The following is a 22,529-nucleotide window of genomic DNA, read 5'->3' on the forward strand; positions in this document are numbered from 1 at the left end:
ATGGTTTTGAATGTTTATAATAGGCTTAATGGCGTTATTATAAGCACCACCTCAAGCAATTATTCCATAATTTATGATACTTTCAAAGAGTCCATAGTATTAAATATTTTAATACAAATAATTTAATTACATTTTCTGAGAAAGCGAAACAAAAAAAAAGATAAACAAAATTTGACTTTTTTATAAATGAATGTATTGTTTTGACTACTGTTTAAATTTCACGTTTAAAACTTTTGAAAGAAAAATAATTGAGATAAAAGTAGTTCAGAAGAGCAACATTTAGATTAAACCAACGCTAAACTAGATGGATACGTTATATACCTACTTCAGAACAGTATCAAAACTATAATATTAGTATGACAGCGTGGGAGTTTATACAATAGTCTAATCATTAGAGTAAAACTTGGAAAGTTAGGCCTTTAAAAAAATCACAAAATTAACAAAAATAAGTTACTTTTTTCAACTTTCATTTCTAAGAATTCAACAATAATATAATATATATTTAATATATGAACATCGGTGTTTTAAATTTATTAAATCAAAGATAGTTAATATTATAAGCCAGACTACCCGATCCGAATTGTTGGATAATGACTAATTTTTCATTATTATTTCTTCACCATAATATTTTATCGGTATGAGGTCTCATACCATCAGAGAAGATGTAATTGTTTACTCAGTGTAACTTTTTTCAGTGACTGAAAAAATAATTCAGATAGCCCAGACCAGGACTCGAACTGAGTAAAAAATTACATATTTCTCTAATAATAATTGTCAAAACAAATTTTTATTGTTATTTTCACCTAAATTTTCTCGAAAAAAAAAAAAAAAAAAAAAAAAAAAAATTATTATTGGAACTTTTACCTACATTTTACTTGACAATTAAAATAACTTCGCTCAGTACAAAGTGAAATAAAATGTTTCGTTAGAATTTTTTTTTCTCTACAACTTCGTTCTTTTTATGACTTTATTTGTATAGAAAAAAAGTAACTATTTTTTTCGCAAGAAAATTGCACGACAATTTTCACATGTCATGTGAGTTTTTCCATTATTCCCCGACACATAAGCGTCGTTCTATTGAACTGACATATGGCGGGCGGCAATGACATCTAACTTTACCTTTTTATAATTCACCGGAAAACATTAACATTCATGGTTTTATTTAAACTGAAAAAGTGTCACTGGAGATATTTGAGCTCACTGTTTTCGTAGAGTTTTTTTTTTTTGAGTAACTGAATGTTAAATATTAAGCAGACATAAATACAGTGATTGTTTAATTGTAATTAGTAATTTAATTACAATCGGATGTTTGATTAGTGATAAGTGTGATTTTAAAAATCCACAAAAATTTTTTGGTTTGAATAAATAATTAAAAATTCAAGTGATTTTATTTCGGTGACTGAAATTTACAGTTGAATTGTCCGAGCGCATTCACATTGATTATCACACTGGCTTGGCAAACATTGCGAGCTCTAAAATTTTATCTTCCAATTTCGTGGTGCTTTGTGTTTATATCACGTACGTATGAGTGTATATAATACGCATGTGTATTAATTTATTGTAAATGTAGATTAAATTGGGTAACACACGATAATAGTGTCGATAACTGGCTATTGGTTGGATTTTCAGTTTCCAATTTTATTTTTTAAATTAATACACATGCATAAAAAAATTGTATGGGTCGTTTCAAAAGAAATGACTTTCCAGTCTATTGAAATCGAATTTTCCTGAAGTATTTTTCCTAAAACTACAGACAAAGTGAAAAAAATTATTACCTGAATATAAATAAAGTTTGAAATACCAAAAAGTACACACTTTTAATGCTAAAGTTATTTTTATTAATTGTTCGTGGAATAAAGGAAAAAATTAACAAAATATTTGCGGTAAAATTAATATTGTTAAATTAATAATTACAATTCGAGTAAAAGTTTCGAAAAAATGTATAAAAAAGCATAAAATAAAATGATAATAAAATTAAAAGTAAGTAAAAGCCATGGAATGCATTCCTACCAACAACGTGCGCTGGAAAAGTAATAATGCAATCCACAAATTCCACATCCGACAAATAAATTTTTCGCATATTTTCGATAAACGGAATCTACAATAAAAATTTTATTTGGTACTTGAGAAGATTAAAGGCTTCTCGTATTATCTGTGTATTTATTAAAAGTTTTTTCACTTAATAGAATAAAATTAATTTTTTTGCATTTCTCAAGGTAATATTTACTTGATAAAACTATCGTAAATCTTATAAAATGAAAGTTCATTTTAAAAATAAAAAACAGTATTTAAATTAATTATTTTTATGAATAAATTACAGAATACTTTTAAAATTTTCAACAAAAAAAAAATAATTCTATTATCTCCTCTGTAGAATTTTATTATTTGTATACAAATAATAAAATTCATATTTGGATGATTGGTTTAATACATGATGCTGTAGATATTACAGCCATGAAGACTTCGATTTTTCATGGTACAATTTCATTTCACAGTTATTAGCACGAAAATACAATCGAGAAAATGTTTAATTTAAATAAAATTCATGAAAACATTTGTGGGGAATTGAGTTTCAAAGGTCGTGTATACAGTGAGGATTTTGTTACGTCAATCATGTAAATATACGGTTAATCAATGTTTCATCCCACCAAGAAAATAACCATGTCATACAATATTGAGCGACATACCAATTCAACTTCTAATTGAATTTTATTTTTCGATACTCTGTGAGAGTGAAAAAAAATATTGTTGAATGATTTTTCACAAAAATAAAATTTTCACTTTTTTGCTCCGAATAAAAAAAAGCTAACGTTAAAACGTGTATTGACATTTGAAAAAGCTCTGACACGATACTTGTGATCTGGGGCTGTGTAATCACCAAACAAAAAAAAGGAGATTCAAATAGCTTACATTGTTTCAAATTTTATTTATTTAGAGTGATCATCAAAACTGAGCTTAGTATGAAATGGAACATTTCAATAAAAGTGTACACATGGATTTAGAGAGCTTTGCAATATATTTACCTCGTATTGGTAATATTGTACACGTACCGCCAATTAATATGACGTAATAATTTGACACGATAAATTCGAAAATGTTAAAAAGAAATCCACAATGGACGTTGCGGATCATTCAATATTAAATACTAATGATAGAGAACATGAATGACAGATTGATTATTTTATTTTCACATGAATTAATACGTACAGTAAAAAAATAAAAAAACTTTCATCGTACTTCTGTTTTTGCCTCAGTAAGTCATCGACAAATAAATTAAAAACGTAGTAACTCTAACAGACTTGTATTTATAATTAACGGATGATTAATTAATTAAATAAATTCTGAACTCGTTCCAGACACCGATAATTTAATTTTAATTCAGCAGAAATTTCTTTAAAATTTATTAATTCTGTTCAACGGTAAGCAATGTACTTTAACTAATCTGTTGGTTTATTTTCGAAATGGGCTCTTTAAAAATTGAAATCATTTTTTGATTAATTCATTGTAAAGTTATATTTATTTTAAATTATGAATTTAAGAATGATTTTTATAATTTTTTGACTCAGATAGTTTTGAAAATTTTTGACTCTCCTAATCATTTTTTTAACTCTCTTAAAGCCCCCATGAAAAAAATATATGTCGAAATACATAAAATATATATTTTCAATAACTAACTTTTGGCCGATTTTCATATATATTTCAAATACATTTTAGATATGTTCAAAATATATTTTTTTTATATTTTTTACTATGTATTTTAAGATATATCTTGAATATATCTAAAATATATTTAAAATATATATGAAAATCGGCCAAAAGTTAATAATTAAAAACATTTTTACTATACATATTCTTTATATATTTTTTATAGATTTTTAATATATTTAAAATTTATTTCTTTTATATTTCGACATATTTTTTTTTTCATGAGGGAGAACTTATCTGACATTGATTTTTATTTTAATCAATTATACTAATGAATTTTTATCTTGTGTGACATGACAATTAACGTGAAATTTTTTTAAAAAACTTATAAAAATAAAAAATTATAATCACAATCTATCTTTTATTCTTATACATGGTAAAATATGGCCAAATACAGTCTATGTCAAGCTTAATACGTCCAATTTTTCTATAAAGTCATATCAAAAAAATTTTTACGGGTTACATATAAAAAAAGCTAATTTTTTATTTTATTTCTATAATTTTCATGTTTGCGTATGATCATCAATCAAGTGTAGGTTGCACCAAGACACGAAGGAGAGTAGACCAAAGTCCAATCAGCCGGTGTGACGTGAACTCCCTTTGGTGGATAGAGTCTACCACTGTTCAGTGGTATTGTGGTTTGCGGCAGTCACTATTGAACAGACATCCTATTGGACAGACATCTGTTACATTAAAATTGTCAAGTGTTACTCGACTTTCGATGTCCCACTATTCTATCTTGGACAGACCCCAAGACTTCCGTCATATGCTAAAGTAGCGCTATATGCTAAGTAGCTAAAAACGGTTTGAGTAAGTGGTAAACATTTTTTATAGTTTTATATTTAATAATTTAAAATCATTGTTCTAATTCTTATCAACATCTTAAAAAGTATTGTTGCTAAATTTAAGTGATGATTGATCTCTAATACCAATTTTATTAAGTATAGTATAACTATTTCTGTTTATTATAATAGCAGTGAATCGTCTTGGAAGGATATTTTGAACGGCGTACCTCAAGGTAGTGTGCTCGGTCCTTTACTTTTTACTTTACACATATCTGATCTTGCGAAGCAATTAAATTGTCAATATTTATTTTATGCAGATGATCTAATTATATACACTTCATGTTGCCTGTCACAAATAAATGAATATGTTGTCATGCTAAATAATGAAATACAAAAAATCGTTGACTAGTGTAGTTTGAATTGTCTAAAATTAAATGCATCAAAAACAAGTGCCATTATACTAGGAAGTAGGCAAAAAATTGGCAGTGATTATTGTAAAAGTGCTCAAAATACAATCGTGAGTGATCATGTGATTCCGTATGTTAAGTCAGTTAAATATTTAGGTGTGATCATTGATGATACTCTAATGTGGGAGAATCAAGTAGTGAGTGTATGCAATCGAGCGATGAAAACGTTAGCGCAGTTGAAAATCAATAACGAAATTTTCAATGAACAATTACGCGTAAAATTGGTTACAACCTTGATTTTTCCCATCTTTGACTACTGCTGTGCCGCTTACACAAATATCTCAGGCAAATTACAGCAAAGATTACAGCGTAAAATAAAATCTTGTATCAGATATATTTTTAAAATTTCTAGATTTGAGCACACTACTCCGTATTATAAAGAATTAGGCTGGTTAAAACTTAATGCGAGAAGAGATTACTTCATAGCTTGTTTATTTTACAAAGAGGTCAAACTAAATTATAATCAATTATTCAGATCAAAATTAGAATTTCTGCCGATTGCATTAAGGAGAGGCGATGTCAGGAATGACTATCAGTAGCTAAGCAAGGAGGGTTTGACCCACCGATAAAGTAGATTTCTGAGTTATATTTCTGCGACATTTGGGTTTCTGTCTTATCGACGGTTGTTGTTGGTGTTTCTGCGGTATCGAAGGTCGTTTTTTGTGTTCTTTTTTACCGGCTGTTGGGGATTGGCATCGGTTTGTTGATCGATTGTTACTGTTGGGGATTATCATCGATTTTTATCGACTGTTGAGGATTATCATCGATTTGGTGATCGATTTTTACCGACTGTTGGGGGATTATCATCGATTTGGTGATCGATTTTTACCGACTGTTGGGGGATTATCATCGATTTTTTGATCGATTGTTTGAGGTCAAAATGCTACCACCCAACAGCGGAGCTGATACCTTTGCTGTGTATCAGCTTTGGTGTTGATGTGATATGCACTTATTTGATGTGATGATGAATTTTGTATATATTCAAATGACTTGTGGTATAAGTATATGCGAAAAAGTTCGATACTTACGCCGCTCTGGTGGGATGAAATGGAGGTGTAGGTATTGAAGTTTATTTATCGATTTGAGGTAAGTTTTTGTCGATAGTTTGATGTCAACTGGTGATCTATGTTATCGACTGCAGAGTATTGTTAACAGTCGGTTGGATACCGAATTATGTTCTGTTTTATCGATGTGGGGTAAGAGTTTTTTGAATTTTAACGTTTTTTACCCCCTTCTCTCTCGATTACATCATGTTTTTACGTCATCCGAGAAGTTTGAACCTGTTATTTAGCGTCATCATCGTGAATTTTAACGTTTTTTAACCCCTCCTCTTTCAATTACATTAATTAAAATTCACTTGTAATTTTAGATTATTATTTTTAGAAACTTCAAGTTATAACAAAGTAATTTCATTAACCCAATTCTAACCTGTTATCAATGTACGAATGAGACGAGTGAGATTGAGGTTGACATTAGTTAGCACCCGGCTATAGAACTGTTGAATACGGTTAATTGATGATTGATAGTGTGCCAGAGGCAAGTCCAGTTTAGCTTCGTATTCGGATTCAACAAATACGAGCTGCTGTTGACTATTCTGACTAACTGTTTTAGTTTTTACCATGTATTAACTATAGATGCAATACTATCATCAGTAATCAGTCTGTTAACTTTCGTCCAACAACAAATGTATTGAATATTCAATTACTAAACTTACAATTTTCATTATAAGAGAAATAATCAGTATTTTATTTTTTATCGCAAAAATCTGACAAAAACAAATTTCACATTTCATTTTCATCAATTTAAAAATATTTATAAAATAAATTCAGCAAAAATTTTTAAATATTTTCTGAATAAGTAAAAAATATATTTTTAATGTATAAATAATAATAACTAGGAACCTTGCAGTCACTATGTGACTGCCATGATTTGTGAAATATAAATAAATAAAATTTTGCTTTATTAAATCATGACTTTGGTTAAATTGCACTGTACTTTGTTAACTATTGATTTTTTTAAAGATATAAGCTCATTCCGATGTTACACTCAATAAGAGCTTTCATTTGAGTACCCACATGCATTTTGATATATTTTCCATATATAGATATATATAATATATATAAATATATAAAAATTGATGTGGGTACTTAAATGAAAGGTCTCGATGAGTGTAATGTGGGGGTGAGCTTATATCTCTAAAAATGTCAATAGTTCACAAAATACAAGGTCATTTTTTATTTATTGACATTTTTAAAGAAATAAGCTCATTCCTATGTTACACTCATCAAGAGCTTTCATTTGAGTACCCACATGCATTTTGATATATTTTCCATATATAGATATATATAATATATATAAATATATAAAAATTGATGTGGGTACTTAAATGAAAGGTCTTGATGAGTGTAACATCGGGATGAGCTTATATCTTTAAAAATGTCAATAGTTCACAAGATATTTGTTAAACTGCACTGTACTATTAAGGAATGACTATTGCATTTTGTTAAATAATGATGTTTTTAACAATATAAGCTCATTCCGATGTTACACTCATCAAGAGCTTTCATTTGAGTACCCACATGCATTTTGATATATTTTTCATTTATAGATATATATATATATATATATATATATATATATATATATATATATATATATATATATATATATATAATATATATAAATATATGAAAAATTGATGTTGATACTCAAATGGAAGGTCTCGACGAGTGTAACATTCGGATGAGCTTATATCTTTAAAAATGTCAATAGTTCACGAAATACAAGGTCATTTCTTAATTATGTATATAGAGATAGAGTATTTTCGAATGCCGCTTAAATATTTATCATAATAAATTGACTATCGGTAAGAATGATATGAAACTTTGAAAAGGCACTAATTCGAATCAAGACCTTTGCAATGACTTTAAATTTTATGAAAAAAAAAAACCGATTTTATTGTATGACTATCCTGGACACAAAATTTTTCTTATTCTCTTAATAATAATAATTACAGTAAAAATAAACATAAGAAAATACATAAGAAACAGGTTACAATGAAAGCACTGTTTATAATAGTCGGTTGATAACGACAACAAAAGTAAAGATAAAGAAAGGAAGAAATAACAGGAGAAACTTTGGTGAAGCATGTCATTTCTGTATTATACGGCCAGCGCGAGAGAAATGTCCAGAACAGAAAAGCGTTGTTAGAAAGCATCGGACCGTAAGCTTGGAGGTGTGGAATAAACTTCCGTCTGTCTGAATGAACTGAAACCACTTCACTTGTTTCGCTCACTTTCTTCAACATAGCACACGTTTATTGTCCATTCTCATTATTTTTTTATTTAATTTATCGAGTTGTTAGCATCAGGTTTCAATTTAAATTTATATATCAAAACACACTCTCATTTTAATAAATTATCCATTAAACCTTTTAAAGTACTTTATGAATTGATAACCAGCAATCAATATAATTGGATCAGGAACTCAAAATTCACTAATTAAATTACATTTCAGGTAATATTTATTTGTGAATACTCGCTCACTTACTATGCAATATTTATTCGCGATCATTCCTGTTCACAAATCGTTTCGATTCTGATAGATTAAATGAGATTGATGGACATGGTAAGAACATTTATAAACAATGCCATTTAATTGATTTTAATTTTTAATCTATTCTATCAATCTATCAAATAACAAATCAATTTAAATTATCTCAAATATACAAAATAGATTACTAAGTAAATTGTGCGTAACTAATGTCAACAACACTCCCCTCGAGATTAGAAAAACTTTCATTACCACTGCGTTATCTTTCTACACGGAGAGAAAATATGGAAATTATTCCTATAATTTTAATGAAATGTTTTCCTATACCATTTTAGAAGCGATTACTTGAATTATGGGAATTGTACCCATAATTTTTGGAAAATTTTACTATAATTATGGGAATGGTTCCTATAATTATAGGAACAATACCTATAATTATAACAGTAATATCGGCATGATTCCCATAGTATATAGGAATAGTTTCCATAATATTATAGAAACCATTCCTATAATATTATAGGAACCATTCCCATAATATTATAGTAATGATGCCTAATAATATTGAGATATTTATCATTACAACTCAAGTTATTTGCGACTTCGATGACCACTTTGAAGCATTTGAAATTATTAGTAATTTCGATAATTTTACTTGCTTGCCAATAACATTATTTGAAATATGTAAAATAAGTAATATTGTTCATATAAATAATAAAAGTTACATACCCAAATGGTGGATTTAATAAATATTCAACGTATGTATTGTAAATAAATAATTTGTTTTAAAAATAAAATGAAATTGTAAAAATAAACAATGAATTTCCATATCTACCTTGCTCCTCTAATTGTATAGTGAGAAAATATCCATTTTATTAGAGAAACTTTAGAATTGCTACAATATTTTTCAATATTATCTAACACAATAATAAGAGTTGGAACAAACAATTTAAAATTAAGTAAACGCGTGAGTAAAAATTATGAAAAAGAAATTTTTTCACTTTAGTGAAAGATCAATTTTTATTTAAAAAAAAAAATTTATTAGCAAAAAAATATATAATAATTACTTTATATTTTTGATGTGATTGCTTCATTATTATGAACATAAACATTTTTCTATTATTATGTGCGTCATTCCCATAATATCCATAGGAACCATTCTTTTAATAATATAGGGACCATTCCTATAATATTATAGGAACCATTCCCATAATATATTGAAGCTATTCCATTATTGTATAGGAATGTTTCCAATAAATTATGGGTATGGTTCCCATAATGAGCATAGGATTGATACCTATAATGATCATTTTATTATAGGAATCATTCCCATAATTTTTGGAAAGGTTCCTATAAATTTCTCTCCGTGTATTATCAAGATTGCATAAATCTCTATAATAATAAAATAACTTGTACAAGACATAAGCAACTGTCTCTCCCAAAAATAAGTAAAACAATTTACTCACAATGTGCTTATTATGTAGTATTGAAATATTTCAATAAATTACCATCTGAGATAAAAACTTTGAATGGTAAGAAGAAATTAATAAATAAATAACTGAGAGAATGGATAAAAATAGTTAATTAGTTAAAAATCGTGATATTAAAAATAAATTAGTTAAAAATCGTGATATTAATATAATTTCTACACTAATATTACTTATAAAATTAATATAAACTATAAAATTTATAAAATCCATTTTAAATAATGTAAAACTTTGCTCAGTGAAACTTGCTAGGCTGATATTCTTTTAGCTTGCACTGTATTAGGTATTACTATATTTACTATTACTATATTAAGTGATTATTTATAAGAAAAATTATATAATTTAATACTTGTTCTATGCACAGGTGCTATACGCACCTCTATAGAATTTTTTTGTAACGAAAATAATAAAAAATAAATAAATCATGAACTGAAAAATTAACAAGTTATCGGCATAGATTTATTTTTGATCTTTTTTAATTTTTTAAGTTATTGAAACTAATTAATATTAATCAAACACCATCTACTATATTTATCCTTTGATAATTAAACTAAAATGACTATTTGCATACTAAAATAATGATAATTTATCAGAAAAATATTTACTGTTTAGTCTGTAATAATATCGGACAATATAATTTGGGAAAATTTAGATCAGAATGCTAAGTGAGATGTGTATATACAGGATTATGAAGGATTCTCTCTGCTATCAGAGTTGTACTATCTGAATTAATAATCTAAACATATTCTACATTGGTTAGTTATTCGAGAGTCTGTTTTGGTTCAATCAAATTCTATTGTTTTACATAATATTTCGATATTTACAAATTTGCTGTAATATTCCTCAAAATTCGCAAATTAACAAAAAAAAAATTACTACTTTAATTTATTTTTGCATACTTTTAATTTTTAAATAATTAAACGCTTAAAATATTTTTAACAGTATAAATCCTTTAATTAGTAAAAATAAATTAATTTTAAAAAAAATTTCAAGGTGGCTTAAGCGAATAGTGTAATCACGTAATCAAATACTCGCAGTCCAGTATTTTTAAAATTATTATTTCATTTAGTGATTAAATTTTTTTTTTATTTTAAATTTAAAGAGTATATCCCTAGCAAAGGTTGCTGAGTATTATTTCTCGGTTCTGAGGTGAAAAATCGGGGTGTTGAGAGCAGTGAACTGAACTGAACAGAAATCCACACACACACACACACACACACACACACACACACACACACACACACACACACTCGAAATACATCTACACTTCTATATGTACCAACGCAGAGATTCAAATGCGGCCAGCATTCGTGAACAATTCCAGTTCAACGCTGCAATTATAATTAATTGCAACCTGCGGGTCCTCTATTAGCAAATATGGTGGATGCTTTCAAGGCACCACACCAGAGTACAGAGCACTGTAGACTAGTAAGAGCTAACTACAATCATAATAAAAATTACGCAGCCATTGCGCACTCGATTTTACGCTCGAGCTTAATTCAAGTGATATGAATGCGATACCAATAAAAAAAAAAATAAAAAAAAAAAAAAGAGTTTTGTAAAGAAAGAAGGAAGAGAAAATAAATTGATTCATAACCACGTAAAATATGAAAAAAAAATGTAAGTTGATTTTTACTACCTAATTAGTTAATCTCTATTTGTATAGGGAAACATTACACGGAAAAAAATTTTATTTACTGGAAAGAAAACTAGTTGTAAAAAAGTACTAGACTTAATTAACAATTGGATTATGATAATATAGCTTCTTAATTAAATATTTTAGTGTCTTAGCTTTTGATCTTACGTTTGTAAGCTTGGGTTTTATAACCTCTTAAAAACTTTATTTTCATATAAAAGAACAGCCCTTTGTTCTTTTGTCATCGACGCTTGTCTTCAATTTAACTTCTATGGAAAAATTTCTTTTGTCTGTACGCTCGAAATATCTAAAGATTTTCGATAAAATATTCACTCGAAGGCAGCTTCCAATTTATATCATTCTCTTGACATTCTTGACCTACTCATTTTTTTTTTCAAGTCATTCAATATTTATTTTATCATTGTGAATATTCTTTTACACCGATGATAAATTTTCGTAAGTATTTTTATAAAAATAATTTTGGAGTTCAACTCTGTGTCTCTAATAGCTTAAATGAGGCTACCCCTCTTTAGGGTAGGGCGGGGCTAGTTGATCACTTTTTCATTCGACCTTCCATAACTTTAAGACGATTTATCGGATTTAATCAAGTCATATACTGTTAGGTTCGTAATTTAGTTCGTATCTGCTACCGATTTTTTTTTTCCGTGTACATCTTAAAAATTTTTAATGTGGGGGGCTTCGCCCCCCAACCACCACCGGGGCTTCGCCCTTGGACCCCAGCTACCCATTTTTACATCTGACAAATAATGTCTCAAAACAATAATATCTCAGACATAAATGCTAATTCTAGAGAACATAATAGCTGAAATAAAAATAATTGAGATATTTTTATACATCAGAGACTTTTTTGTTCGAGAGATATTATTAACAAAGATAAAATTGATGAGATATTATTTCAGAGATATTATTGCTAGAGATATTATCAGGGGTCACCCTTAAATTGTACCTGCTACTATTTTTAAATAGATCATAGAAAATTAATAATTAATTAAAAAATGATACTATCTTTCTCTCGATTTCCTGCTCGATAAGAAATTTACAATCCTAAAATATTTTCCGAAGTATTTAAAATTGCATTGAATGCTTAATACCTTTTACATTACTTGAAATATCTTTATTCAATATTTAAAATATGCTCCAAAAACTGCTTTGCCAAGTTCAAGAGAAAGAGATAGAGAATTCTTGATAGTATTTTACTTATTGTTGCAATTGCATGCTCTGAATCAGTACTTTTAATTATTTAAAATAGTTGGTGTTTTTTTTTCCTAATTATTTTAATTTTTATCGAAATTTAAGTGACTTTTTTTTTTCAAATAAAATAAAAACAATTTTTCTTTCAAATTTAAGACAATAAGAAGATTTTTTTGAATCAAGAATTTTTTTCTTTAATCGAGTTAATTTTTTTTTTTTTTTTTTTTTTTTTTTTTTTCAATGTAGCATAAATTATCAATGCATCAAGAATCACCCGAGAAAAGAGCCAAACAACAAGCAATATCTTCCAGAGGCGTTTATCTGCGTTAAAGTAATTTATTTGTTACAATCGGCTCAAACGGAAATGCAAAGAAATAAAAAAGAGGAGATCATAGATAAAATGTATTTTTCACCGAGAAAAAACGGACGAATCAACAGGTCTTAGCAGTACAGCAATGATGTTGAATAACTGGAGCACGGGAACGTTAAAAAATAAAATCATTCGTGCGAGCCACCAACCGAACACGTTCTTGCACCTCGGTATCCTCTTTGGAAAGCTCAAAAGCATCGAAGCGGCAACACCCCGCGTATCAATCTCCACCGCCTGCGGGTTCGGCTACTATAAATCTTGCTTGCCTCATGGCATGCTCTTTCTATTCTCTCACCCCGCCGCCCGACGACTCTTTCTACAGTCCTCTAAAGCGTTAGCTCACAACCTGTAGCTGTACATTTTACACATTTCAAATGTACCATCGACAGAGAACACTTTAAACAACTTTCATTCTTTCTCACTTACTCCCATTTGTCTATCTTTCTCCTACTTTTACTTAAACACGTTCTTCTTGGATCTAACATGTATAAATACCAAGTGTATTCACATATATATTTCATTTCCAATGTTAGGAAAGCGGAGAAAAGGATTTAACTTGTATGCATGAAACATGGCAGATTTCTTAACAAATCATTTCAATCGTGATTTATTATTTGGATTTTGAATTTTATAACAATTTGTCAATATTACGAAAAACTTTGAGTACTTTTTAAAATGTAATATTTCATATTTACATATATTTCTTATACATTTTCGGGATTTAGTCTTCAAATTTAATTTATTAAGAAAATTATATTATTCAAGCTCGAGTAAAATTTAATTAGATTTTACTTTCTGTCTCTTAAGTCTTAATTAAATTATTTATTAAATATTCTTGAATGAGACATTATATTTTGATATGATTACGTTCTGTAAAATCATTAATTAACAATTTCATTTTGAAATCTTTATTAAATTTTGACGAAGAACAATCTTAAATTTATGAAAACTTCTATAAAGTAGGTTATTTTAATTCAATTATGAACGGAAAAAATAAGTTCTGTAAAATCATGAATTTTGGATATTATATCCGACAGCTCTCATCTTTTATTTTTTTCCACTTGTCTGCCGACATTCCAGATACCAATATTATCTCAACCACTAGCAACACCTCAACAACGATTATTCTTACTATTATACATACCATCATCACATATCTTGTTTCACCTGCATTTAATTTTGTATTCGTTTCTTCCAGACAATTGCCACACAACCTGACACGGGTGAAATCCGTCCAAGCCTCAAAATGAGAATGAGAAAAAGCGTTGACGAGAATTGAAAGAAAGAGAAGCGTAATAAAAGCTCTCGGAAAAAATAAATGCGAAAGAAAAGTTAAAGAGAGAAAATGCACCAGAGCCAGAGATTTTCTTATTCTTTTCTTCAGTAATTGTAGGGTCGTTACTTTGCACAAGTTTCTGCACTAACTTCACAGAGTATACTTCCATCCTCTCTTTATACTCCACTTTAATTTTATAAGCAAATCGATATCGTTAACGTTCAACTTTGAACATTCAATTAATTTATATATTTATTGTTGTTTCCTTCCCGTGAAAAAATTTTCTGATGTGGGAATATTAGGCTCTATGCATGGCAATGAAAAAATAATTTATTGTAATTTTGTATTATTTTTAGATATGTGAAAGATAATTAAAATTTAAAATTAAACAAAAATTGGCTCAATTAATTATTGAGAATATATTGTCTTATCTAAATCTTATCTAATTGATCAAATAGATCAAAATAATTTTTACTTAATTCGAGTGGTTCTTCGTCTGTTTAACTATTACAATAAATACAAATATTTCATAACTAAAGTGAATATTTATATTGATTTTTTTTGCACGCCTCATAGCGCGAAGCGCGTGAGGTTGTGCTTTATACTTGACTCGTCAAAGTCAAACTATTTTGTGATCTTTAAATGTCTCTATCACAACCATATTACACTTATACAATGATATAAGTAGATGTACACCGAAAAAAACACTTAGATTAAACCATCTTTTACTTTATAAAATCATTTCATCTTGCTATTTTGAAAAAAAAAACGTTTTGAAAAAAATTTTACGTGGACGTCCGGATGTTACTCCATTTTGGATGTATCAACGATTACTCCCGAACAAATTGATATTTCAAGACCGGACCTTTTTTATTAGTTTAAGAATTCGATGAACTGGGTCCGTATTTCATAGCAGTGGCCTAGTTTACGTATTTTTTTTTAAATTGAATTTTTATTAAAATTCACTACGATACAACCGTACAAAGCCAAACGAACTTTTCTTATTTGTCACGTGAAAACTCTGGCGCCACTTGATCAAGCTAGATTTTTTTAGACTGCGTGCGCATATGACAAGAAAAAAGGGCGCTGATATTAAAAAAAAAAAAATAAAAAATACTCTGTAAGAAATCACTTAATTATAATTTTTTTTTTAAATCAATTACACAATTAATTTTTTTCTTAAAAAATGAATGAGCGTTATGAGGCGAGCACTTTTGGATTTTCCAAACTTTTTGTCAAAATATTCTTAAATAAAAATTTTTAAGCTAAGAAATTCTTTGCTAGACAATATTTTTTTCCCTCCGTGTAATCGATTAGAATACAAATTTAGAACTTAAAATCAATAAGAATGAATTCTCTTGTAAAGAGATGATTCAGCTATCATTCGCCCTCTGTTGGATGCTTTTAAAACTATCTTTGGTTAAAAAATTATATACTATGCTTGACAAATACAAACTTGAAATACAATTACTACTTCTGACAATAAATTACAATGAATGTAGTTGCAAGTGAGCGCAAAGCGATAGAATATTCATAAAAATAACTAATTTTTTGGTTGTAATGATCTAAGGGATGTCCCAAAGATATTTCTTAGATTCTAGACATCTCAAGAACACTCGAGAGTCCAATAAATCATCGTAACCTCGACTTTTCGTCGTTAGAATACACTTCGGCTTACCGTAACTTTAACAAGTACTCCTTTGAGGTTTATACTTTTAAAATTTATTTTTATTCATAAATAATTGATCTTTCAGCAAGAATAGAATTCTGTTACCTTCTTAATTCAAAAACTTGTGGCCATAAATTTGTATATTTATAAATACAAAGTTTTACTTTTCATTTAATACTTAAACACTTAACTTCAATATCAGAATTCAATATAATTATTTTGCACAATACAAAACCGGAAATCGGATTAACTTGGGCATTATACATTTTACATAATCATTTGAGCTGCATGGTTATTCATTGCGTCGTATGTAATTATACGTATGCTATCAATACAACAATGACATCGATTACATTACCAGTACCCTTAGTAAATGTATCAGACGCTAAGCCCATAAGTTAACCAACACACACATTAAAACATTATTTATTCTCATTGAATATATGTATTTTTGTCTCAACTAACCGACTAATGAGTGTTAGATTACATGGTAAAAAAATTAAGCTTTGTAACACTGGTATCGTTTTATAATTTCATACGTGTCTCGAATAACATATCATCTATTGGAGAATTTATTTATTTATTCTTCTAGACGAACTTTATAGATTTTTTTCATTATTTATGATTATGAAATATTATATATTTTTGCTTGAAAAATTTAAATTTCTCGCTTGAATTTTACTTTTCAATTTTACGATATAAAAATTCATAAGATTTAAAAATAAGAAATTAATGACTTCATCTCAATTTTCAAAAATCAAATATTTATCAGATCTGATCAGATTTTAAGTCAATCGAAAGAGCTGAAAAATAAACTGAGTTGGGAAATAGCAAGAATTTTTAGGGAAAGCCTTGATTGCAAGATCAATCATTTTCAGATTTATTGTGGAAAAAATTTCAAAAACACTGAAAAAAGAAATCTCGAAAAATTACAGTATATAATGCAACGTGGTGCTTCGTGATAAAAACTGGAAAAATTACAGTTTCAAATTGTAATTATTACATATTTTATAAGAATTATATTGTAGAATGTAATATTTAGATTGAAAGCTCTGAAAATTAAATTAAAAAATTGAATTTAGAAAAATGTTATTTCAAACTGTAATTTTTCTAGTTTTGATTACGACGGGACCGATTGTACATTTTATACTGTGATTATTCCTGTTTTCTTTTTTCCGTGAAATATAGTTCAAACGTAGGCTTAAGCCACGTTGCATTATATACTGTAATTTTTCGAGTTTTCTTTTTTCCGGGTTTTTGAGATTTTTTCCACAAAAAATCTGAAAATGATTGATCTTGTAATCAAGGCCTTCTCTAAAAATTCTTGCTATTCCCAACTCAGTTTACCGATCAGTTGATTTTTCAACTCTTTCGATTGACTTAAAATTTGATCTGATCTGATAAATATTTGATTTTTTAAAATCGAAGTGAAATAAATAACTTCTTATTTTTAAACTTTACCCGAGTCGAAATTTAAGTCGTAGATTCAACGCATTGAACGTTCAAGCTGTAAATTTAACGTTTTTAATGTTTAAAACGTCAGTTTAACGTATTAGACGTAAAAAATATAAATTCAACATTTTTAAAAAAGAGTAAATTCAAAGATACTCCAAGTACCACTGGTTCTTAATTAAACACTAGTTTGTCTTCTTAAACAGCCATATACTTTTGAAAAAAAACATTTTGGAAATCATTCCATAAGTAAAAAATTCGGACTGAGTATTTTTATCAAACGGATGGTAAAATTTCAACCAAAAAAATGAAATTTTCCCTAACAGAATTGAAAAAACATTTTTTATCGTACTTCTGTTTAAAATCATAGTTATCTGAATAGTTTTAACATTACTCATTTTCACTCCTTATCGGTTTGAATTACGCTCACAATATTTTAAATACGTTCAACTAATATTTTTAACGTTCAATACGTTCAAATAACGATTTTAACATCCAATACGTTAAACTTACGTTTTCAACGTCTAATACGCTAAACTTACGATTTGAACGTTCAATACGTTGAATCTATAATTTAAATTTTAACTTGAGATTCAAATAAAATCTTTAACCTAAAGATCTACATGAATTAATTAATCCATTTGATTTTCAAGACTGATTGTTTCAAAAAAATTTTTTTTTCAATGAAGATACTCATCATAACTATACTTTATACAATCAGGAAAATTACCCAAAAGTTAACAGTAAAAAAAATATTAGATGGTAACTTCAGACGCTTAGAAGTAAAAAAAAACTTTAATGAGTAGACGTATATCGTTAGTTTAAATTCTTCCTCAGCACTTAATCAGATTTGGGCTGATTGGTCCAAGATTTATGTTACAGAGCCACTGTCACGTAAGACGGATGTGTGTATTGTGTATGTAGGATGAAAAATTACAAGAAACAGGCTCCGTGTGTGTGTTGGAGCTTGAGTGGGTTGAAAGACCTAGCTACTAGAGTTCGTGAGAAAAAAAAAGTGAGAAAGCTAACGTGATAAAGCTCAGATACGAACACACAGAATGAAAAATATGAAAAAAAAAAAAGCGAACAAGAAACGTGAACAGCCGAAAGGGTTGACAGCGGGTGAGCGGGGTGGTTTGTACGCCTCTAAGAGAGGGAGTATTTCGCGCGTGCTCGGATCCTCTCGGTGGTTGGATGCTGAAAGGGATGCTGGATCGCGCGTTAGGTGTCAGTTCTCCACGCGATTTACTCGGAGCAAGGTGCCCCCAATCGTATTAGTCGGCCCCCTTTTGCATTCAGTGACTTCGTAGAGTTCTTTTAATCCTCAATACCAAATTTCATAAGTTAAATAGAACATACATTTTTTATTTATTAATTTATTGCTTAAAATTTGATGTGATTTTTAAATTTAAACGTGACTTTTAACATATTTTTTTTCAATTTTATACGATACAAGTTGACAGTTTTTTAATCACTGCATCTAGGAGCTGGAACTAGTTTTAGAAACACGTGACATTTGTGAACATGAACGGAATATCGATAAATAAAAATGTACGTACATTTTATAAATAGAATATTTTTAAAAGCTTCAAACTTTCTGATGATTTTATTGTAATTTCATTTTCTTTATAAATATCATTTGAAATGCTTTTTTTAAACGATTTTCATTTTCCTGCGGGGTCGACGAGATAGAGCAATTATTTATGATTCAGCGAGCTTATCGGGTTGACTTTTAATGGGTTGCATATGCAAAAGCTTTTTTTGTGCATTTATCAGAGCACTTTATTTAATGGCTAAGCTAGAAAAAAATATCTTTAATTTAAACTCGCGGACGATTAAAGTAATTAATGTCATATTTAAATTTTTTTATCTGTAATATTATGTAATTTATTCTGACTGTATATAAATGCATTTCATTTTTCAGAATTAAATGAATTAATTAAAGAAAAGATTCACTTGCAAAAAATTTAATACTTAAATACATTTTTTTTTTTTATAAAATACTGAAAAAAAAAGTTTAAATAAAATTTGTTAATTTTATCGAAGGAAAAATTCATTAAAAAATATCCGTCAAGTACGTGACTGAATTGAAACGAAACGTTTAGTTCTTATTGCAGAGCAACGACGTCGCTAATCTCATTAGAGGCAGTAATAGTCTTCCTCCGCAGACATTTCCGACGAGAATCGAATTCTTTCGTGAAAGAAAGACAGGAAAAATAAATTTTTACTGATGCTAAATTTCTACCATTAATTATATAAAATAAAATAAAAAAAAAAATATGTTTTCAAGTTCTACTAATGGTTTTACAAATATTCATTACACCCATTTATACGTATAATGTTTTTTAGCTTTTTCTCATTTATTTTGTAATTAAATGCACAAGCAAACGAATCGCATGGAATTTTAATCACTAAAATCTTTAAACCTCATGTTTATTTTTTTATTTTTTTTTTTTCGAGATATTATTCCACCTCACAAGTCTCATTTCAATTTTTGTTTACTTTTTTTGAGCTCTGATTCTTGGGGACTGCAATTTTTCGCATAAGCATTTATATAATACACAAAGAGTAAAAAAATTTGGCAAATAGTTTTTCTTTCTATAAACAGTAATTTCATTGCAGTTTATGAATATTAGAATTTCATAAATTAAAAAAAATGTACATCTGTTGAGTGGAGTTGGTATGCTTTGACGACTTATAAGAGGAGTCTCATTTACGGAGAGATATTTAAATGCGAAAATAAATTGAACTTTAAGTGTGTATATGTAATTAATTTTTTTTTTCATGTCATTTTTTTGTATGCTTCCATTCATATTGTGTGTAATATACAGACGAAATGCTGTAAAATTAGATTCATCAAACTTAGGAAATTCAATTGCTTTAATATGAGAATATATATATATATATATATATATATATATATATATATATATATATATATATATATATATATATCACTTGGAAAACTAGTGTATACGTCTCCATAGATGTACAATTGAACTATACACGGAATTACTAGTAGATGTCAACTTAGCTTTTAGCTGAAAATAGATTTACCGTAAAACTTTTCGTGTGATACCAAAAATTCAATTGCCGCTAGTCGTAAATAAAATTATAAACTTTCAATTCAATAGCAAAGCTCGTTAATGCTAATTCAATCATTACCAGATTTTTTTCATTCATTATTTATATTTAGAGTTATTATCATACTTTTTAATTGCGATACAAAATACCAGTGGGCGATAAGGCGTAGTACGGAGTAGGTAAGAAATATTTGGCAAAATAATGATAAACAATATCAATTTAATAAACAAGTTTTAATTCAATAATGTTATTATCAAATTATTTTTTTTTAATATCAGCAAGAAAATTAACTTTTGCCGTTATAAAAAACTTTAACAATTAAAATTATTCAAGTAAGTATGACCAATTCATAGGTTTTATTAACCTACTACACTTCAAGTGTTTAATTTTATTTCAATTATCGTAAAAATTAATAAGGAACCCGCGGGTAATAAGGCCTAAGTAATAGAAATGATATTTAAAATAACCGCTTCTGCTAAAGGCTTCTTTAGTATTAAAAACGTCTAGCATAGAAATGTCGCTACAAATTTACAGAGTCCCGATACAACGTTTTCTGTCTTCTATATTTCATCATCCGTCATATGCTAAAGTAGCGCAGAAGAATTCTTAAAAAACGGTTTGAGTAAATGGTAAACATTTTTTATAATTTTATATTCAATAATTTAAAATCATTGTTCTAATTTTTATCAACATCTTAAAAAGTATTGTTGCTAAATTTAAGTGATGATTGATCTCTAATACCAATTTTATTAAGTATAGTGTAACTATTTCCAGTATGTTTAACCCGCAAGCCTTATTACCCTACCGTAGTAAAATAAAGCCTATTCGCAAGGTTTTTAAAAAAATTTAATTTTGTGTTTGTTTATGGTGAAAATTACCATTACTCCATTATATTTCATGGCTAATGTATTAATATAAAAGTTAATGATACATTTCAATAATTAAATGCAATATTGCACGCCTCATAAAGCGAAGCGCGTGAGTTTGTGCTTTATACTCGACTCATCAAGGTCAAGCAATTTTGTGATCTTTAAATGCCTCTATCACAACTATGTTACACTTATACAATGATATAAGTAGATGTACACCGAAAAAATACTTAAATTAAACCATCTTTTACTTTTTAAAATCATTTTATGTTGCTATTTTGAAAAAAAAAAACGTTTTGAAAAAAATTTTACGTGGAAATCCGGATATCACCCCATTTTGAATGTACCAACGATTACTCCCGAACAGTTTAATATTTCGAGACCGGATCTTTTTTATTTGTTTAAGAATTCGATGAACTGGGTCAGTATTTCATATCTGTGGCCTAGTTTACGTATTTTTTTTTTTTAATTGAATTTTTATTAAAATTCACTACGATACAACCGTACAAAGCCAAACGAACTTCTTTTATTTGTCACGTGAAAACTATGGCGCCACTTGATCAAGCTAGATTTTTTTAGACTGCGTGCGCATATGACAAGAAAAAAGGGCGCCGATATTTAAAAAAAAAAAATTAGGAAAACGGTTGACCCTAAAGGCCATCCCTGCAACTTCCCGCTACCTCCATACCTAAGTGCTCAACAATCCACTTATTTTTTAAGCTCTTCGAGCTCAAAAATATAATTTTTGTATAATTTTGAGCTCTCCGAGCTCAAATAAATCGCTGTTCTGTGCTTTTGAGCTCTTCGAGCTCAAAAGGCTAATGGAAGTTTTGAAGAACACTATTTTTTGAATTTTCAAACCGCAATAACTTTTGAATGAATTAACCGATTTTCGCGCGGTTTACGGCATTCGACGCAATTTTTTAAGTTCTTTGAAAAATCTTTGAACGTAAACTGGTCAGACTAAA

At 28.2% G+C, this 22,529-nt stretch overlaps 1 protein-coding gene and 1 long non-coding RNA gene across 6 annotated transcripts in view; one reads left to right on the forward strand and one right to left on the reverse strand.

Moving 5' to 3' along the window:
* Positions 1-4,514: 4,514 nt before the first annotated feature.
* Positions 4,515-21,636, reverse strand: LOC123269832. Its single transcript, XR_006510473.1, has 3 exons — positions 21,458-21,636; positions 14,247-14,248; positions 4,515-4,663 (listed from the first exon to the last, which is right to left on the reverse strand). It is a non-coding gene; the product is annotated as an uncharacterized LOC123269832 (long non-coding RNA).
* LOC123269825 (Down syndrome cell adhesion molecule-like protein Dscam2) overlaps positions 18,829-22,529 on the forward strand; it is a 250,187-nt gene continuing 246,486 nt past the window's right edge. For all 5 annotated transcript variants that reach the window (XM_044735685.1, XM_044735682.1, XM_044735686.1 and 2 more), the window contains exon 1: positions 18,829-19,159. The gene's annotated coding sequence lies outside the window, so the exon portion shown is untranslated. The remainder of the gene's footprint in view (positions 19,160-22,529) is intronic.

Source organism: Cotesia glomerata, linkage group LG7 (genome assembly GCF_020080835.1).
Source record: "Cotesia glomerata isolate CgM1 linkage group LG7, MPM_Cglom_v2.3, whole genome shotgun sequence".
NCBI classification, from domain to species: Eukaryota; Metazoa; Arthropoda; class Insecta; order Hymenoptera; family Braconidae; genus Cotesia; species Cotesia glomerata.